Below are 16,471 nucleotides of genomic sequence, written 5' to 3'. Positions count from 1 at the left end.
AATGTGATTTGTTATTTCAGAATTGAAGCTTTCTGAGGGAGACCAAGTGGGTTGAGAGAGAACCGAGGCTTTATTGGCACTAAAATCTTTTGCTTTGCCATCTCCCGCTCCGTGTGTGTTGTGTAACCGGCACCATGAAAAATTCAGAATGTGATCTCTCCCACGGTGCATTCATCAGGATTGAATAGTAAGTCCATTGCTTTAAACCTGGTTTCATTATTTACCTTTTTTTTGCGGCATAAAACGTTTTAAATTACTTACTGAGTTAACCCCAGTTTTAATTTGTAACACTGTCTAATAGCATCAATCAACTATGCATGCTATCTGTTGCCCTTTGTTTAATTTATAAATGCATACAAAAATAAATCTAGTATTCATTCAGTTTTAAAAGAAGTTAATATACAAATATGACGTGTGTAACATAGCTTAAATTATTAGGTCTTACCGCTTTTTGTAAAATGTAATATAAATATATATTTCCCATTTACATCATGGCTAGACCACATTTAATCAAATCAGATGTGATATTAAATTTTCATGTCTTTTTTTCTGATTAATTTAATCAACAATCTTCAGTTGTGCCAGTTACATTAGTCAACTACACAGCAGCTCCATGTGGTATTTAGGAAGCTAACTAATAAACAAATATAGAGCTCCTATATTCGTTACATTTTTATTTTAATCCACTGAACTTGAGTATCATTGTCATGACTATAAAACAATATCATAAAAATGCTGTTAAAAGCAGGTTCATCTCAAATCACTGCAACAGTAAAATCCCTTTTACATTTGAGCAAAGTATTAATTATGATAATAATACACCAATATATATATAACTGTCATTTTTCCACATAGCAAGTTTTGTTCTTCTTTTATGCATTTAGCTTATTTTACCTAACTATCATTTCCAGTGACAGCATATTAATGCAAAACAATTCAGTTTTTTACACACACACACACATATATATATATATATATAAATATATATATATATATATATGAAAGAACTGAATAAGTCCTCCACTGCACGTTATAATAATGTACACACTAGTTGTTTTGGTGCAACCTATTGTAAATCAGCCATTTCTAAATCTATAATGACAATAACAATGAACCCACAAGCAGGTCAATCTCAAATGTATAACTGGTGCAGTCAGCTTCAAGTAACAAAGTTAAATGTAAAAAAAGTCTGCAGTGTTTTCTATATCACCATTTGTGTCCTAACATTTGTGAATGTTGTGGTTCATTAAAAATGAAAGTGGTTGTGTTTATTATATTCCATATGCCACCGACAGAAGAAATATGGACTTCTGCCTTTGAAATTTTCACTGAGCAGGTGTTAGATTTAAGTAGCAGGTTTTTTCTTCTTTTTTAATCTTTCTCTGCCAAAAGAACATTTCATTTTCTTCTGGTTTCTGGCTCCCTAACAGCTTCACTTTGTGATCCTCATTTAAGCATCTTCTAATCAGACTCAATATGGAGGTAAAGTCATTAAAGGATGCAATTTAACGCAGTCTTATTGCAGGTATTACAAATATCGACACCTGGTCGACTGCACATTGAAGTGACTGGTTCAGAGCGGTGCTCTGTTGTTATTCCCCCCGTTCATTGCCCTCAGTAGCCTTTAATTAAAGACTGAATGCAGGTGAAGCCTTTGCCTCTTTCACAGTACGTCAGGCTAATGCGTGTCAGGATGGGTCACTGGAATCCTGCCCATGCAAGAGTGAATGCCATGAACATTAAGTAAAAGCAGACTAAATCAATTTAGTATCGCCTGCATCTGCTTCATTATATGAAAATGCTAATGAACAGCAACGTGCTTCGCTTTTCTTCCTGTGTGCTGCTGAAAGAAAGTTCTGTGTCTCTGCTGTTTACTGAATGTGCTTACTATATTTGATGGGAGTCATTAAAATGTGATTTTCACGACATGAAATAGACCGAAACACATCACAGAGTCAGTAGAAATTCATCTGACAGCATTTAAATATTGAAGATTGGGGATATTTCAAACAAGCACAGATAAGGTGTCTGGTTTAAATTAAATTTGTCCTCTCGGTTTTATATTACAGAAGTGAAGATTACCATGTGGGGGGAATGCAAACAGCATTCACGTCAGTTTTTCTCTCTCAGTGGGAAAGAAAGATTCAGATAAGCAAGGTTTTTTTTCCCTTTAGCCCACCGAAATGAATCCTGCCTGACAAGGCTTTACTGTCTGCAGAGAGACTCGCTATCCTAACAGGGAAAACCACAGCACTTTCTTCCGAAAAAAATACACAATAAAAATTGTTTACTTCCCTTTTACAACTTATGAGAAGTGAGTCGCCGGGCGTCTGGGCCTCTAATTGGTGACAAAGTGAGTTTTACACTGTCTAACTGCCTGGATCCTTTCAGGCCCAGGAGGTATTTACAGGTGTCAACACAATAAAGGCAACCCTTGCTGTTTACAGTATGATGCAACCCACTAACACAGACCGGTATCAAATGCTACCGCTGTGCAGCGTGCGATGCCCAGTTGGTGTTACTGTGTCCTAGAGGCACTGATTCAACTGTCTACCGGTTCTCTGGATTTATGGTTGCAGTGTATTCAAAGCGAAGGGTTTGACACCAGTGATCCCAGCTCAGACAAAATCAAACTGTGGCCACTCTTACACCACTGCACCCAACACCTTCATCCATCATTGGGTTGCTCTCATTCTGGAGTTATGTATGTTTTATGGACATAAATTCACAATAACGCCCTCAGAAAGTGTAACTCACAATGATTGAAGAAATGAGAGGACCCTATCTGAGTGGACAGGTTTGAGTTCTGACTTGGATTCTAACGGAAATTGCTGCGATTGAGAGTGAAGGGTTTGAACATGCTTTAATGGTCTGTCACAGCCGGTGCTGGCGCTGACTGTGTTTGTGTGCAGAGCAAACGATAATGACTAACTTCCTTTTTTTTTAATAAGAATAGCAGTGTGCACCTGGTCCTTTCACCCCATGCGTTTTCTCTCTCCGGCTTCCAGCACACAGTGAGAAACCATGTGTTTTGATTACCTACAGCATCTTCTCTTCAGCGACAAACCACATTGGGCCAATGTTTAATGAGCTCAGGGAGGTACATACATTTATCATTCTCCAGGAATATAATTAGGTTCCATAACTCTAAAAATAGAAAAGAAATACCCAACCGGTCAAAGATTTTATAAATGTGCTTTCCACTTGTTACTGAAAATGACAGAGTGACGTTGTTTCAAATAAGAATAAATGAGCAATAAAGACAAGGCGTAAAAAAAAAGGGACTAAAACTTTAAATTCTAAATTTAATCTTTATTAGGTTTATTATCTAGTTGTTATCATCTTGGTGTTGGATAAAGCTCAGACCAACCAGTCTGTCTGTCATGGTTAATTTGTGTTTTTCTCTTCATTCTTACACTAGATTGATTTAAATGAACCTCACATTGACCTTCTAGAACAATCTCCTAGCTCTGCAATATAGAGTATAACTTGAGTTGGTGACTTACAAAACCCTCTGTTTGTACAAAGGCAGCATTAGACGTCATCTACTGAAGTTGTTGCTTCATTTACTTCCATTTCTTCAGGGAAGCTGTGGGTTAACTTATTTATTAATCCCTTTAAAAAAAGCCTCTTTTCCATCAGGTTGATTGATGGTTTTCAGTTTTTATGGAGGCCTGGTCTTTTTTTTCTTACCTTGGCCACTTCTCTGTTTCCCTTTGTACCGTTTGAGGTTATTCACTGGACTTGAAATGTTTAAATTTCAGTAGAGACGGGAAAAGATAGCTCTGTGTGTGCACGCGTGCGCTCTTGCGTGTGTTAAGCTGCCGTCGTTGTGGTAACGACAATCTCTCCACTTCTTTCTATGTCAGACCGAATGAGATGATAGTGTCAAGTGATGCAGTGGGGGAAGAAGAAATTAGATCTTTTAATATGAACATGACATTCTAATCTTACCTAGGTAAGATGACTATCTGTTAAATGTCCTCAAACAATCAAGTCAAAGTACTGGCAGTGCAGAAATATGATCCCTGTGTTACTTACTTATCTGTTGTTGGATTCCTGATACTGATGCATTCGGGTGTAAGAAGCATTTTGCTGTTCTAGCTGGTCAAGGTGAGGCTCATTCAATTTAATTTAATACTACTTTACATAGTGTTGAGCCAGCATTCTCACATAAATGAATGAAGTACAATATTCCCCTCTAAAGTTTAGTGGAGTGGAAATTAGCATAAAGAAAGTAAAGTTCAATTTACTCCAAACTGTATTTGAGTAAACCAGTGCAGTTTCTCAAGTTGCCTGTTCTCTTGTCCTGTGTTAAAGCTCCACAGCTACTTCAGAATTATTCCTGGTAATTAGTGAGTCCTCCTCAAACGGTTTTACTATATACTGTCACTTTTTATTGTTTTTTTTGCTGGACGTTGTTTGCAGAGCTTTTTATAAATATGTCTATGTTGCAGGGTGAGGTTAGAAAACTTTGCGTTTATCCTACCTGGTTTATCTCCAGGATTTTATAGTCAATGTTATTCATAAAATGAAACAAAATAAGCTTTACTACTCTTTGCTTGCTTTATATATAAGATTATATGATTTACTGAACTCATGTTATTATGTCTCTCAAGCAATAAACAAAAGCTTTCAAAATAAAAGCTCTGTTATTCAGCTCGATATAAAGCATTGCTGCAACAAAACGACGGCTGTGCTTCTGCTTTGAAACAGGAAGCGACCCTATGCATGTTGTTTATTCAATTTTTATTAATATTAAACTTATCGCGCGTCCAAATCGCACCAATGTCGACACAGGACTTCCCCGGGCAGTGTAAACCTGTTAGGATGAATAAGTATGTAGATGTACCTGGTTGGATTCCACTGTTGATCCATTGGGCCATTATAGCTTCAACATTATACAATACCAAGAATCCGGTTCATTAGACATGCAGGGATTCTCTTAAAGCGTCAGTGTCCTATATCCGCAACCATATGGTTGGCTTCAAATATGCATTATGAATTTCCTCATTATGCACGTACCTGGTGCATGTCACGCTTGGTGCCGTGAGCTTAGTCATTAAGAGAGATCACAGAGCAGACTGGTACAATGTGTGGATATCAACCTGTTACGTTGCACAGATCTTTGTTTTGATATACCGGTGCATAATTTCCCTCATCTCCATAAAAATGTTTGCGTCCATAACTGAGTGGTGCTGAGCCGACTCAGTTCATCTGCCGCGTAAACTATCAAGTTCTCCGAGACAGTTTTTCAAACTAGCAATATATACGCCTCCACTGTCTCTGACACATTTTTTCTTTGGTATAAAATTCAGCTTCAGATGTTTAAACATGAAACTACACAAAGAGGACCTTGTGCATATTTGTTTGCTAATTGGTGATTTCTCCACCGAGCGTACATTGCAGCGTCGGGTGCTGTAGCGAGGCTGTTATCACGGGGAAGGTCATTTCTCCACACGTCGATGTAGAAAATAATTGACACAGACCTAAACAGCATTTCCTCTTTGTCTGCTTTCCCTGATTGAGAGAGAATGTGCTTCTGCCGACAGCCACCTGAATTTTGCAGGCATCTATAATATTAATGTTGTGGAGGGGCGATTTGGATGAGATGCTCAATAGAGAAGACGTTCGTGCATGCACGGCACATAACAGCACAACAGGGAGAGAGGCAGAAACCCTTCAAAATTACTCCACATTTGCAGGAAGTTTTTAGCTCTGCCTTCAAGTTGTTTTTCCTGATGAAAAAGTTATTCGTGGCTCAACTGAAAATGAACCGAGCATTTTCAATAATTAAAACACCACCTGTCAAGGGAAACTTAGAGCAAATTCCCCAGTAGCCGGGCCAGATTAAAGTTTAACTCTCTCCCCTTCACCGCATGGAGCATGGTTGCGCCTCCATATGTTGAGCCGGTGGGTCAGGGGAGTCACAGTTCCAGGTGGGACGGAGCAGCTGTGACCTTGTGGGAGACTCAGCGTCTGGTAAGGCCTGTAATGAATGAAGACGCTGATGAATAGTGAAGGCGAAAGGCTCCGTGGCTTTCTGTAGGTGACCAGGGGGGAAACTAAAAATGGTTTCTTCTTTTTTTTTATGTTCATGTTCATTACAAGTTCAGAGAGTGCAAGGCTCCAGACCGGGGACATTTATTGGCACTATTGAAATATCACACCAACCACTCTGCAGAGGTACAAGCTGAGGGAGAAGGAGGATTAATGATTGGGCCAGTCAGGACCAAACTCAAATATCTGTGCATATTTCAACCATTTGGTTCAGTTTCAGTGTTTTTTGTCCTAATGAAAACATGTGAAAGGGCTAGAGAGGGGCTGGATAAATACCAGAGGATAACAAAATCACTGAAATAAAAATAAAAAAGCTGCAAATTTTACTGCTTATAATTTATTTGTGACATATAAACATATAAATAGCCAAAGAAGGCCTTATGAGATGTATTTATTACACCGATTTATATTCTCTGGCACAAATAAGTATGGCAGGTGGTTATGACTTGGAAATAAAAACAAATGCAGCATTTACAGGAAAACACAAAGCGTTATATAAAAACGGGCCAGACTGGTGGAGTTAGTGGTGGAATGATGACTCTCTCAGTGACTCATCCACACTGTGAATGCATACTAATCAGTCATGTTAAATTTACTCTTCTTTTATCATTAGATCAGTGTCATAAGATACATTCCGTTTTAGTTTTTTTATTAATTAATTCAATTAAACTCCAAAAAGCAAAACTGTGATAATGTTAACATAGATAATAGATAATGAGTCAAATTAAGGGTCCAATGGAAAATGAAACTGAGTTGATGTCTTCTCGTGTTGATGCTGTTTTATCAACTTTTTTCAGCTTTCCAGTGCCGTCAGCTGATGTATGTGAAGGAAATGCTGTGGGATCCAGTTTCAACATATTTCAATTGTTTCAGAGACTGTTCCACCTGATCATGTAACTGTAATGTTAGAGCAGACTGAGGACTGTCCTGAGCCAGAACGTCTCCTCAGCTCCTGAACTCCTTGCTCTCAGCTGCATTCTTCGAGCTGGAGTCACAAAGACAAAGTTCAGGGAAAGTAAAGTGTGGTACTGCAGAGCATTCATGAGCAAAACATTGTCTCCCATTTGTATTGGAAAGAGCGCTGAGTGTTTGTTTGTTCCCTGGCAAACATCGCCAGTTGATGTAACACTGGAAAATAGCTCTGGATGGGCACTCAGTCATAGTCAGTCCGAAATTAGAATTCACTTTTGCTGAGAAATCAGTATACGATGAGTAATTGTTTGGACTTGTGCCGTTATTGTCCCAAAAAGAAGACATTTTAAGGATAATTTATTCCCCTGTCATGATAGCGCTCCCAACATTAGCGATCTCCAAGGACTGTGAACGCTGACTGACAACAAGGGTACACATAATCTGATTAGTGCAATATCTGTGTCAGGCCAACTAAAAATAGTTTGTTATATCACTTCAGTTCCAACAGCCACACGCAGGCGGTTAATCAGCTGTCAGCAAATGTTAGGGCGAAGACACACCACCACCAAGCGGGGTACGTCAGCACAGCAGCATTGAAGCAACCACCTTACCAGCGGAGGCTATATGTGCACGTTGATGCACTGCCCCTTGACACTTAAAGCCACTGTCCTATTTCCAGCCTCACCGCTCCGGAAAACACTTATTCCTGCTATGACGCTTCCAATTGTTGCCAGGGCGACGGCGTCATGTGATGCGCCGCGGCAACGTGTTTTCAGTTCTGCTTTGTACCTTCACTGGCTCGAGCTCTCCTACGTGAGTCCAACTCTGTATGTAAGCTGTTCCTTCTTGTTGTGAATTGAATTATGCAGTGGTCACAGGATTTGAACCACTCCTGAGAAAGAGGTTCAAATCCTGGTTTGGTCTATACATCCCTCTGTAGAGTTGACATGGTCGCCCCATGTCTCCGTGGGTTTTCTACTCCGGCTTCCGACAAAGCCGTGCAGATTGGGGTTAGGTCAATTGGAGAATCTAAATTTGAAGTTAGTGTTTGTCTCTGGAGGTTGGCCCTGACCCTGGTGACCCATCCAAATACCCTAGAAGAGATGGTCTGAAGGGTGGGAGACATTTGTAGAAATTAAAAATAATTAGTTAAGACTGTTAAGATGTAATAGCATTTAGGTGTTATTTCACCTCTCAGTTTAGGCTGAAGGGTCTCTTCCTGGAGATTAAAAAAATCCCTTTGAAACACAAACACACACACAAACAGACGTAGTAAACACACACACACACAAACATACATACCTACCAATTAGCTTAGCTAAGTTATCTAGGTTGTCCAGCTGTTAGAAATGACTCCAGCTGCAGCAGACCGACTGTAACAATAGAAATGTGGTATGAAGTAGAGGGCTTCTTGCTTCCAGATGTCTGGCGACCTGTCCAGGGTGTAGCCCGCCTCTTACCCAATGTCAGCTGGGGTAGCCCCCCCCCACCCCCACCCCGCAACCCTCAAAGTTATAGATGATGGATGGATGAATGTGAGCTTTGACAATCTGGTCATTTACCACAATTTGTTCAAGCTGGTTTTGAATTTAACACTCAACACAACGGCACCTTCAATCCTCATTGTTAAATATGAAACAATTTAACAATGTGCACAAAAGCAGAAACATATTTAGCTCACATTTATTTTCACAAAAAAGGAAAACAATTTGTGTTTTAGTTTGACTTATTTCATGAAATCCATTTAAGAATCCTTCCACTTAATTCTTCCTGCCATGTTTATAATCATATTGGCTCTACTTCATGTGGAATATTTCTATTACAGTTTCTGTAAGGAAATTAAAAAATATAAGCGCTTTTCATTTTGTGATGCGCGGTGATTGGTTTCCTTCTCATTTCGCCTTCGATTCAAATACACTCTTAACTCCTCACCTGGTTTTAATAGAATCATAGAACAGCAGGATCATGTGTGTGGTAACTACAGTAAGTGTTTTAACCACAGGGAAATTATTGCTGTCTAGTTCTGTCCTTGGCTGCAGGAAATAAACAGGATATGTACCACGGCGGCTCCGACTTCTCTCCTGCCACCTTCTGACAACTTCAACCTTTTAGACATGTTGAGAAATCAAGTGCGTCTCATTCCCTCCCTTTTACTGTTTCTCAGAGAAGGAACAAATTCTCACAGTCCCAAACAAACATTTCTGTCTAAATTGGGAGCTCATTAGAGTCGCACACATCCACTGAGAGCACAAGGAAAGCGAGACATTGTAAATTGATTCTCTCTGTATCTGGACCATAAAAGCCGAGTGCATTAGCATTAGACAAGATGAATGTTGCATTTGAGATCAGCACAGGGGTGAGAGTGGTGTTGAATTAAACAGACATGTTTAACAAGCTGTTAACAACTCTCGCCATCTCGACTCTCCCTGTTTTTCTTCATCCCCCCTTTTATCGCTGTAAGCGGCGCAGACAAAAGACAGCCGTGGCCTGAACGGGAGCGAGATCCCACGAGAAAGCGTGGGGAGAAGAGGGCCTGCTGTGGCGAGGCGGCGACGGTTCACACAGCGCGACTGAAGAGGAGTCCGCCCGAGACAAAAAGCTGAAGCCCTTTGTCTCACAGCTGGGGAAAGTGCGGCTCAAAGCTGTTTAAATGTTATGGCGAGTAGGAGCGGTTCTTACGAGCCCCGGGTCCGTAGCGCACATTACATGTTAATGACTTGGAACACAGACAGCAGAGCAGAGGCTCAAACTGCCAATTAAGCATATGCTGCCGACGCCACTGGTGTTCAGACACCACCATCTGATAGCGTTCAGGCTTGGCCTGCAGATCTGAATCTCTCCATGGGACGTGGAGGCACTCCAATGGTGAGTCATTAGCCACAGACATCCCTGAAAACCACTGAGGAGTGTAAGCAGCTGCTGATTGGATATCACTCACTCCGCTCCACTCTCCGCCGACGCTTTCTTGTTTTGTAGGGCGCACCACTGTCTCTCTGTTTCTCGCTCATCTGTTTAGTCTTACACTCGGTGAGGATGTTGTTTGTCTGTGAACAAGTAAACAAACTGTACTCCAGCGCCTCAGTACTTCAGTGATTCTGTGCAAGTGCCAAGCAGCTGAGGAATGACTTGCCTTTAAAGTGGCTTTCAGTCGGTGAAGTGTTATTACTGATGTGGAAAGAGTTCCACAGTTATTAAAATACATTAGAATGGAGGCTCTGAAGGGTGGGGCACTTTTGCAAAAATAAGTTGAGACTCAATTCAACACCTGGTTCTAGGCAGTAATAAACTGTGCATTATTAATAGATGCACCTTTTTTTCTGTGTAATTTTTTTTCCCCAAACAAATAACCAAAGAAGCTTCAATTTTAAATAAACAGGGATATAAACCAAAACGTATCACCCCTGCACCAAAGAGCACCTTGTTGAATAATTTTTATCTTAGTTCTCCAAAGGAACGTGCTTATGTTTATGCCTCAAAGCAACTGTAAATATTTTAACATTAAATTGGATTAATAAATTAATGTAATAAGAAACTTCAGACAAATTAGGACATTTTTCGCCGTTGGGACACTTCTAGGCACTTATCATAGTAGCAAAATGCCTAGAAATGTAGCAAAATGCCTAGAGAGAGTGTTAGGGAAGTACAAAAGTGGGACACTTGTAGGCACTTTTCATTAAAGTAAAATGCCTAGAAACGGCATCATCGGACATTATCTGGAGTTTTTCTTGGAGGAGAAACTGCGGAGAATGTCTGCAGTTGTCTCGGACTCTCGTGTTCACGCTTACATCTCCTGAGCTCAAGATAATGGAAATTATGCGGAGTTCAGTGCCTGTCTGAAAGCAGTTTGTTTTGCCCCTGGTCCCTTCACCCCTCCCACACAAACAGACTGAAATAATTGTATGACTTCAAATTACACATTCCTTTCTTAAAAGAGAATTCATTGAATATAGAGGCTTTACCTTAGAGGCCTCCATGATACTAATGTGCCAACTGGCTCTCACATTCTGACTCAGACTCAGGAGATGTGCTCCTGCCACCCCTGGTCCTCCGAGAAACTGATGTGCCAAATAAATATAAGCAAAAGTTCAGTCAGCTTCTAGAGTCTACCAATTCTCATGCACAGGCAGTTCCTGCTAATTCTCTCTTTTCATCCAATCACAGCCTGACGTGCCTGCCTTGAGCCAATCACCTGTAAGCTGTCAACGTAAAAAAAAAGTTTTCTCTCTCTCTCTCTCTCTCCACCTGTCAGGTCAGCACAGCGAACACAGAGTAACCCACCTCCACACCCTGCACCAACTCATACGGGCTCATCTCCCTTCAACCATCCAATAAGCTTCTACCATCCTCACCACCAGTGTCTAGTCTCTGCTGGGGTCTAAGCACCAAAGTTCATGAAGTGAATTGTATTATAATTGGCTTATTTTCCTTTGTTTCTCTCTAAGTCTTCACTGACTGAACTGCCTGGAGTGGGCACCATTCAGACTCCAGGAGGAGGTTCATGCCACCCCCTGGCCCCCTCTCTTGTTTAAACCAGCCTTGTTTACATTATCGACTAACAGTGTGTGTGATTAAGCTTTTTCTGATGGAAGAAAAAAAACTCAAAGTGAAAAGAAATCTCTACACATTGATTTAATTTGAGACCGAGGATAAAACACTAAACAACTGATGGCATAATTCCCCCACTTTGAGTCGATACTCAGCAGAGGCTCCCTCTTGCATCAGCTACAGACTTTGACTCTATACGTAGCCGTGTGTTTCAGTTTGCTCGTCTGGACACTGCAAATTTCCTTCCAGTTTTCTTTGGCTGCACGAGGTAAATGGATGAACAGCGGGTTTTTTTTTTCATATGCAGCAACAAATTCTGGATTTGTTTGAGGTCTGGACTCTTCAGGACAAAACCGGGCTTTGCCGCTTTTGAAACCTTTTCTTTGTAGTTAGTTTTTTTTTGTTTATCTTCTCCTGCAAACTTGCAACACACACTTTTTGTGTGCTTTGCTGAATTCTATTGATCTTTTCCTTCACAAGCCAACCAGGCCCTGCTGCAGGGAGGCTTCTCCTCAGCATGGTGCTGCGACCATGGGGGTGATGTTCTTTTTTCCCTGGCACCCTACAAAGCGTGTATTATTATCATGGGATGTTTCATCAGACCATGAAACTCTCTGTCGTTTGAGTTATTTCTTTTCTCTTTGTCACTCTAAAAGCAGCAGCCATTGAAGGCCCTGGGCAACAGTTTTTAAACGCACATCCCAGCACCAAAATGTGGCGCTCCTTCAAAGCAGCATAGATTTTTTTTGTGTGTTGTTGGTCTCTCTTACACTGTGCGATTTGAGACTGATTTGATGTGATTTTCAGCTTCACGGACCGATTTTCAGCTTCCTCGAGCGTCGTTTGTCCCGCAGTGTAAAGGGGAGCGCGAGAAGTGATCGGATGTTTCCAACGGCCGGATGAATTGAGAATGTGAGAAATTTGTTCGGCCATCCTCAGGTTCTCACTGTGTTTGTCCAAAATGACAAGACACAATATTAGGTAAAGTAGTTCATGGCTGGCAGCAATTGCACAGTAAGAAGTAAAAAATAGAGGGGTTCTTACAGTAATCAGTGTGTAGCTAGCAATCAATTTACAATATAGAAGCGTAAAATGTAGATTTCTTTCCCTCTGCTCAATCGCCAAACCATACCCATGTCTTCCAAGCCACCTGCTTGTCCATATGCTGACGCCTCTTTTGTAGAGACTTCGGCAGCAATACACTACAGTCACGTCATGTCAGATGATCAGATCGTACGGTGTTAGAACATAAATCGGGAGCTTTGGCTTCGCATCTGAGACAATTTACTCGTACAGTGTGAGGTGGAATTTAACAACATTCGTAAAGTCACACAGTGTTTGCCCTGCTTTACTGGCGTCCTTCTCACACAGATTCTCTCACCTTCAGATTTACTGCCGTGCTGTATTAGTCACAATTTTTCTCCAAGTGACCTTTCTGTACTCTGATGTGCATCGTCTGATTTGTACTTTTCTGTAAACTTGTAGTGGATTTGTTTGCAGCCTCATAACATGAACGCAGCATTTCATGTGCTTGTTTGGTAATTGGTTTGGTGGTTTGAAAGCTCTGACATGATAACATCGGTGCCTAAATAAAAAACAAGACATTCCTTGACAAAGACGCCACTCACGCAGCCACTGTGGCCCGGGCTTTAAATGGTTGCTTCAAGATCTCACAGAGGTGTCGCTGGGTACTGGGAGATCTGGTAAAGGCCATAGAATATGACCGTTATAAATTTAGGCTCATTAAACCATTTGGTGATGCCTTGTAATCTGTATAGAGCATATAGTAATTATTTTATTCTAACATAGGACAAGATGGAGAATATCCCTTAAATGTTCGAAGTCTTCAGCAACCTAGCTAAGATGCCAACCACCAGTGGATGTAAGGGACATATCTGTAGTTGTTTAGATTAGTGTTGAAAGGTGTTTCGGTTTTTTAATCCCAAAACACCCAGTTTTATGACGAGCCCACCACAGGTTGATCCCTAAGATCTTGGGGCCCAGTTGGGCTCTTCCCTCCTGATCCACAACAATTGGCTGCAGTGTGTGATGTTTTTTTATGGCACTGGGCTTGTCCATTGATTCCCAGATCTCTGAGCAGGCTGATGCTGGATGTTGCAATAAAACTCTGGTGGGGTGAACTATTGCCCTCCAACCACATTGTTCTGACTCTTATACCATCTCCACATACCGCAGCTTCTTCCTCTCATTTGCTTCATCAACCGCATCCTACCATAATTATCATTTATATGGCCGAGATGGTAAATAAATAAAGTCGATCTCACTGAATCTCAGTGACAAAGACATGCAGGCAGTGATCCAACTCTCTGAGGATACCCTAGATCGTTGTTGTACAAGGCACATACCACAACCTCATATTGTGCTATTGTTGAAAGAACATTCTCTCCCTGATATGCAAGGAGCAAAATCAACAGTGACAATTCAATTTTCCACCTTCCACGACTGTTCAGCCACTCCTGAGCCCAAACCACACACATCTGCTGATAAGCATCTCCACACATCGAGGAAAGTTGGTGCCAGAAGCAGTTTGCACAGCATCTCTTTGACCTTGGCATGATTGCCTGTGAGGCACTTTAATTTAATCAGCTTCCCCAAGCTTGAAGCTGTGCTCATTGTTAAGGCGAGCGGGACCAGGGTGCACTTTCCTCTCATGTACACATACACGTACACATGCACATGTACATACACATACACATACACACACACATTCACATTCACATTCACAATCACACTCACACTCACATACACACAGACATGAAGGAATACTGCTCCTCATGCCGAGGCAAGGTTAGCAACAAACCAAAGCTCCTGGGACCTGGGCCTCAAATCCACACAAAGGCCAAACAGACAGAGGAGCTTGCCAGGCATCTCCATCAAACAGGCCCGTCTCTAATTATGTCATCAATCAGGGACGAGATGACGGGCAGGTACTCAATTAATGGCCATTGGAATGCAGCGCAGGGTCTTTGGGCACGGAGCCATCTCTGTCATCTTAGGCAGGCAACAGGACACACACTTGGAAAATGCATGAGGCTGGGCCGAGGGCAGACACATGCAGCCATTGTATGAGAAACAAAGAATGTTGAGGCTGCATTCTTCTAATATTAATCTGCTTCTGAGAGCGGGTGTAATTACATGTCTGCATGATTATACAGCCGAATTTGTTAGTTAGTAGCGGGATGGCCTTCGTTTGTTTTCCCTGTGTGCAGTCTTAATGGATGTGGTGGTGGCTGCTTGTCCACCTGTTCCACATACTTCAGAGGATGAAGAGATAATGTTATGTCACTATTTAATGGAAGTTAAAATTGGCCCAGTGAGGCAGCAAATCCTGTTTTTCATTCAGCACATTGGAAAAAATAATCCTGATGAAGACGCTACATGTAGCTGTCCTCCCTACATTAGTGACTGTCACATCCAGCCAAACTCTAATGACGGCAGGCTAATGCTTAATGCATGCTACCCAAACTGTTAACAGAAGGCTACAATGAAAACATTAGACATGAATGCTCTTCAGCAGAGGATGTTAAACACAAAGAAAATTTAACTTACAAACCAGAAATAAAAAAATCCTCTTTCATGATGACCTTTGATGATGTTAATTATTATGTAGAACCGCATTGTGCCATTTAAAGGTACCATCTTAAAATGGATGCTGGTCAAATAGATAATGTGTCATTCAAGTCATTGTCTGGCTGAGCTGGCTCATTAAGGAAATAATGAGCCAGCTTTTTCAAAATTGATTTGATCAGGTTTCCTGAATTTTTGATTACATATTATTAATTTGCAATGCTGAGAAGAATGTATTTATAATATTACAGCCGTTATGGTTAGGGTTAGGGCTAACCCTAACCTTTTTTAATGATTGTGTATGGACAAATTGATTTTTGGGTCGTTGTGCTTTATGTGATTTGTAATCCGCGGCTATGACCACTGCACTATTTTAAAGCCTACAGACGCATGACAACACAAGCATGGGGGTGACACAACTGCAGAGGTAATGAAAATGTGTGTGCGGTGCATACCAAGCACAATATTTCACCCATTGACAGTTGGTGGAAATAATGGAACAAAATGGAAAAAGCTGTGAGAAGACAAAAAGGGATTTCAACAACACAAGTTCGTGTATGTTAAATAATAGAATCTTTCTATAATATTATATAATCTAATTATAATGCATTAGGGCACCAGATTCAGTCATTTGGCATTCCATTGTGTTGGAAAATGTGACACCATTTACATGCACTTCTGTAGAATGAGAGAAATAATTTCATTGACAAATTGACAACAGTATTGGACCTTACATGTTATCATTGTCATTTCATCTAACAAACAGATGTTGAATCTACATCATTTGTGTACCGAGATGCAGAGGTCCGCCATCAGGCCATCGTTTGGTGCGAGCTCAAATGGACTTTGATCAGTGATTTGGTTACAGAATGAATCGCACAGGAATTAATGATGTTCGATTACTGAGCTAGCCCACATGCGAGATGCTAACTGCACTCATTAGCCCCTGAACTGGGCAGGCGTGAAATGGGCGCCCACGGTGTGTCAGTGCTAGCGTCTGCCTCAATATGCAGCGCGCAGCATTATCAGCTGCTGTTTAGACAGGGCCAGCTGATATATAGGAGTGCAGAAATGCACTTAAACTGATTCATTTGATTAGTATTGGTTGTGTGTTATATGTGTGCAGACAACCTGTGCCGTTCTGTGATGGGTTTGGGCCTGAGTGTGTTTGGTGGAGTGTGTGTGTGTGTGTTGTTGACAGATCTTCTTGCAGTCAAACCATGAAAATACCTTCCCAACAAGTGAATTAAGGAGAGGCCAATACTTATGCTCACACAACAAATTCTTTATTTTAGCTGGATCAATACTTTTCTGCAGTGCACAGATATCCTGGGAATGTTGCGCTGGAAATTCCTTTTTGCCTCTG

Source organism: Limanda limanda, chromosome 18, assembly GCF_963576545.1.
Source record: "Limanda limanda chromosome 18, fLimLim1.1, whole genome shotgun sequence".
Lineage (NCBI taxonomy): Eukaryota > Metazoa > Chordata > Actinopteri > Pleuronectiformes > Pleuronectidae > Limanda > Limanda limanda.
Note: the sequence above shows the minus strand (reverse complement) of the source record.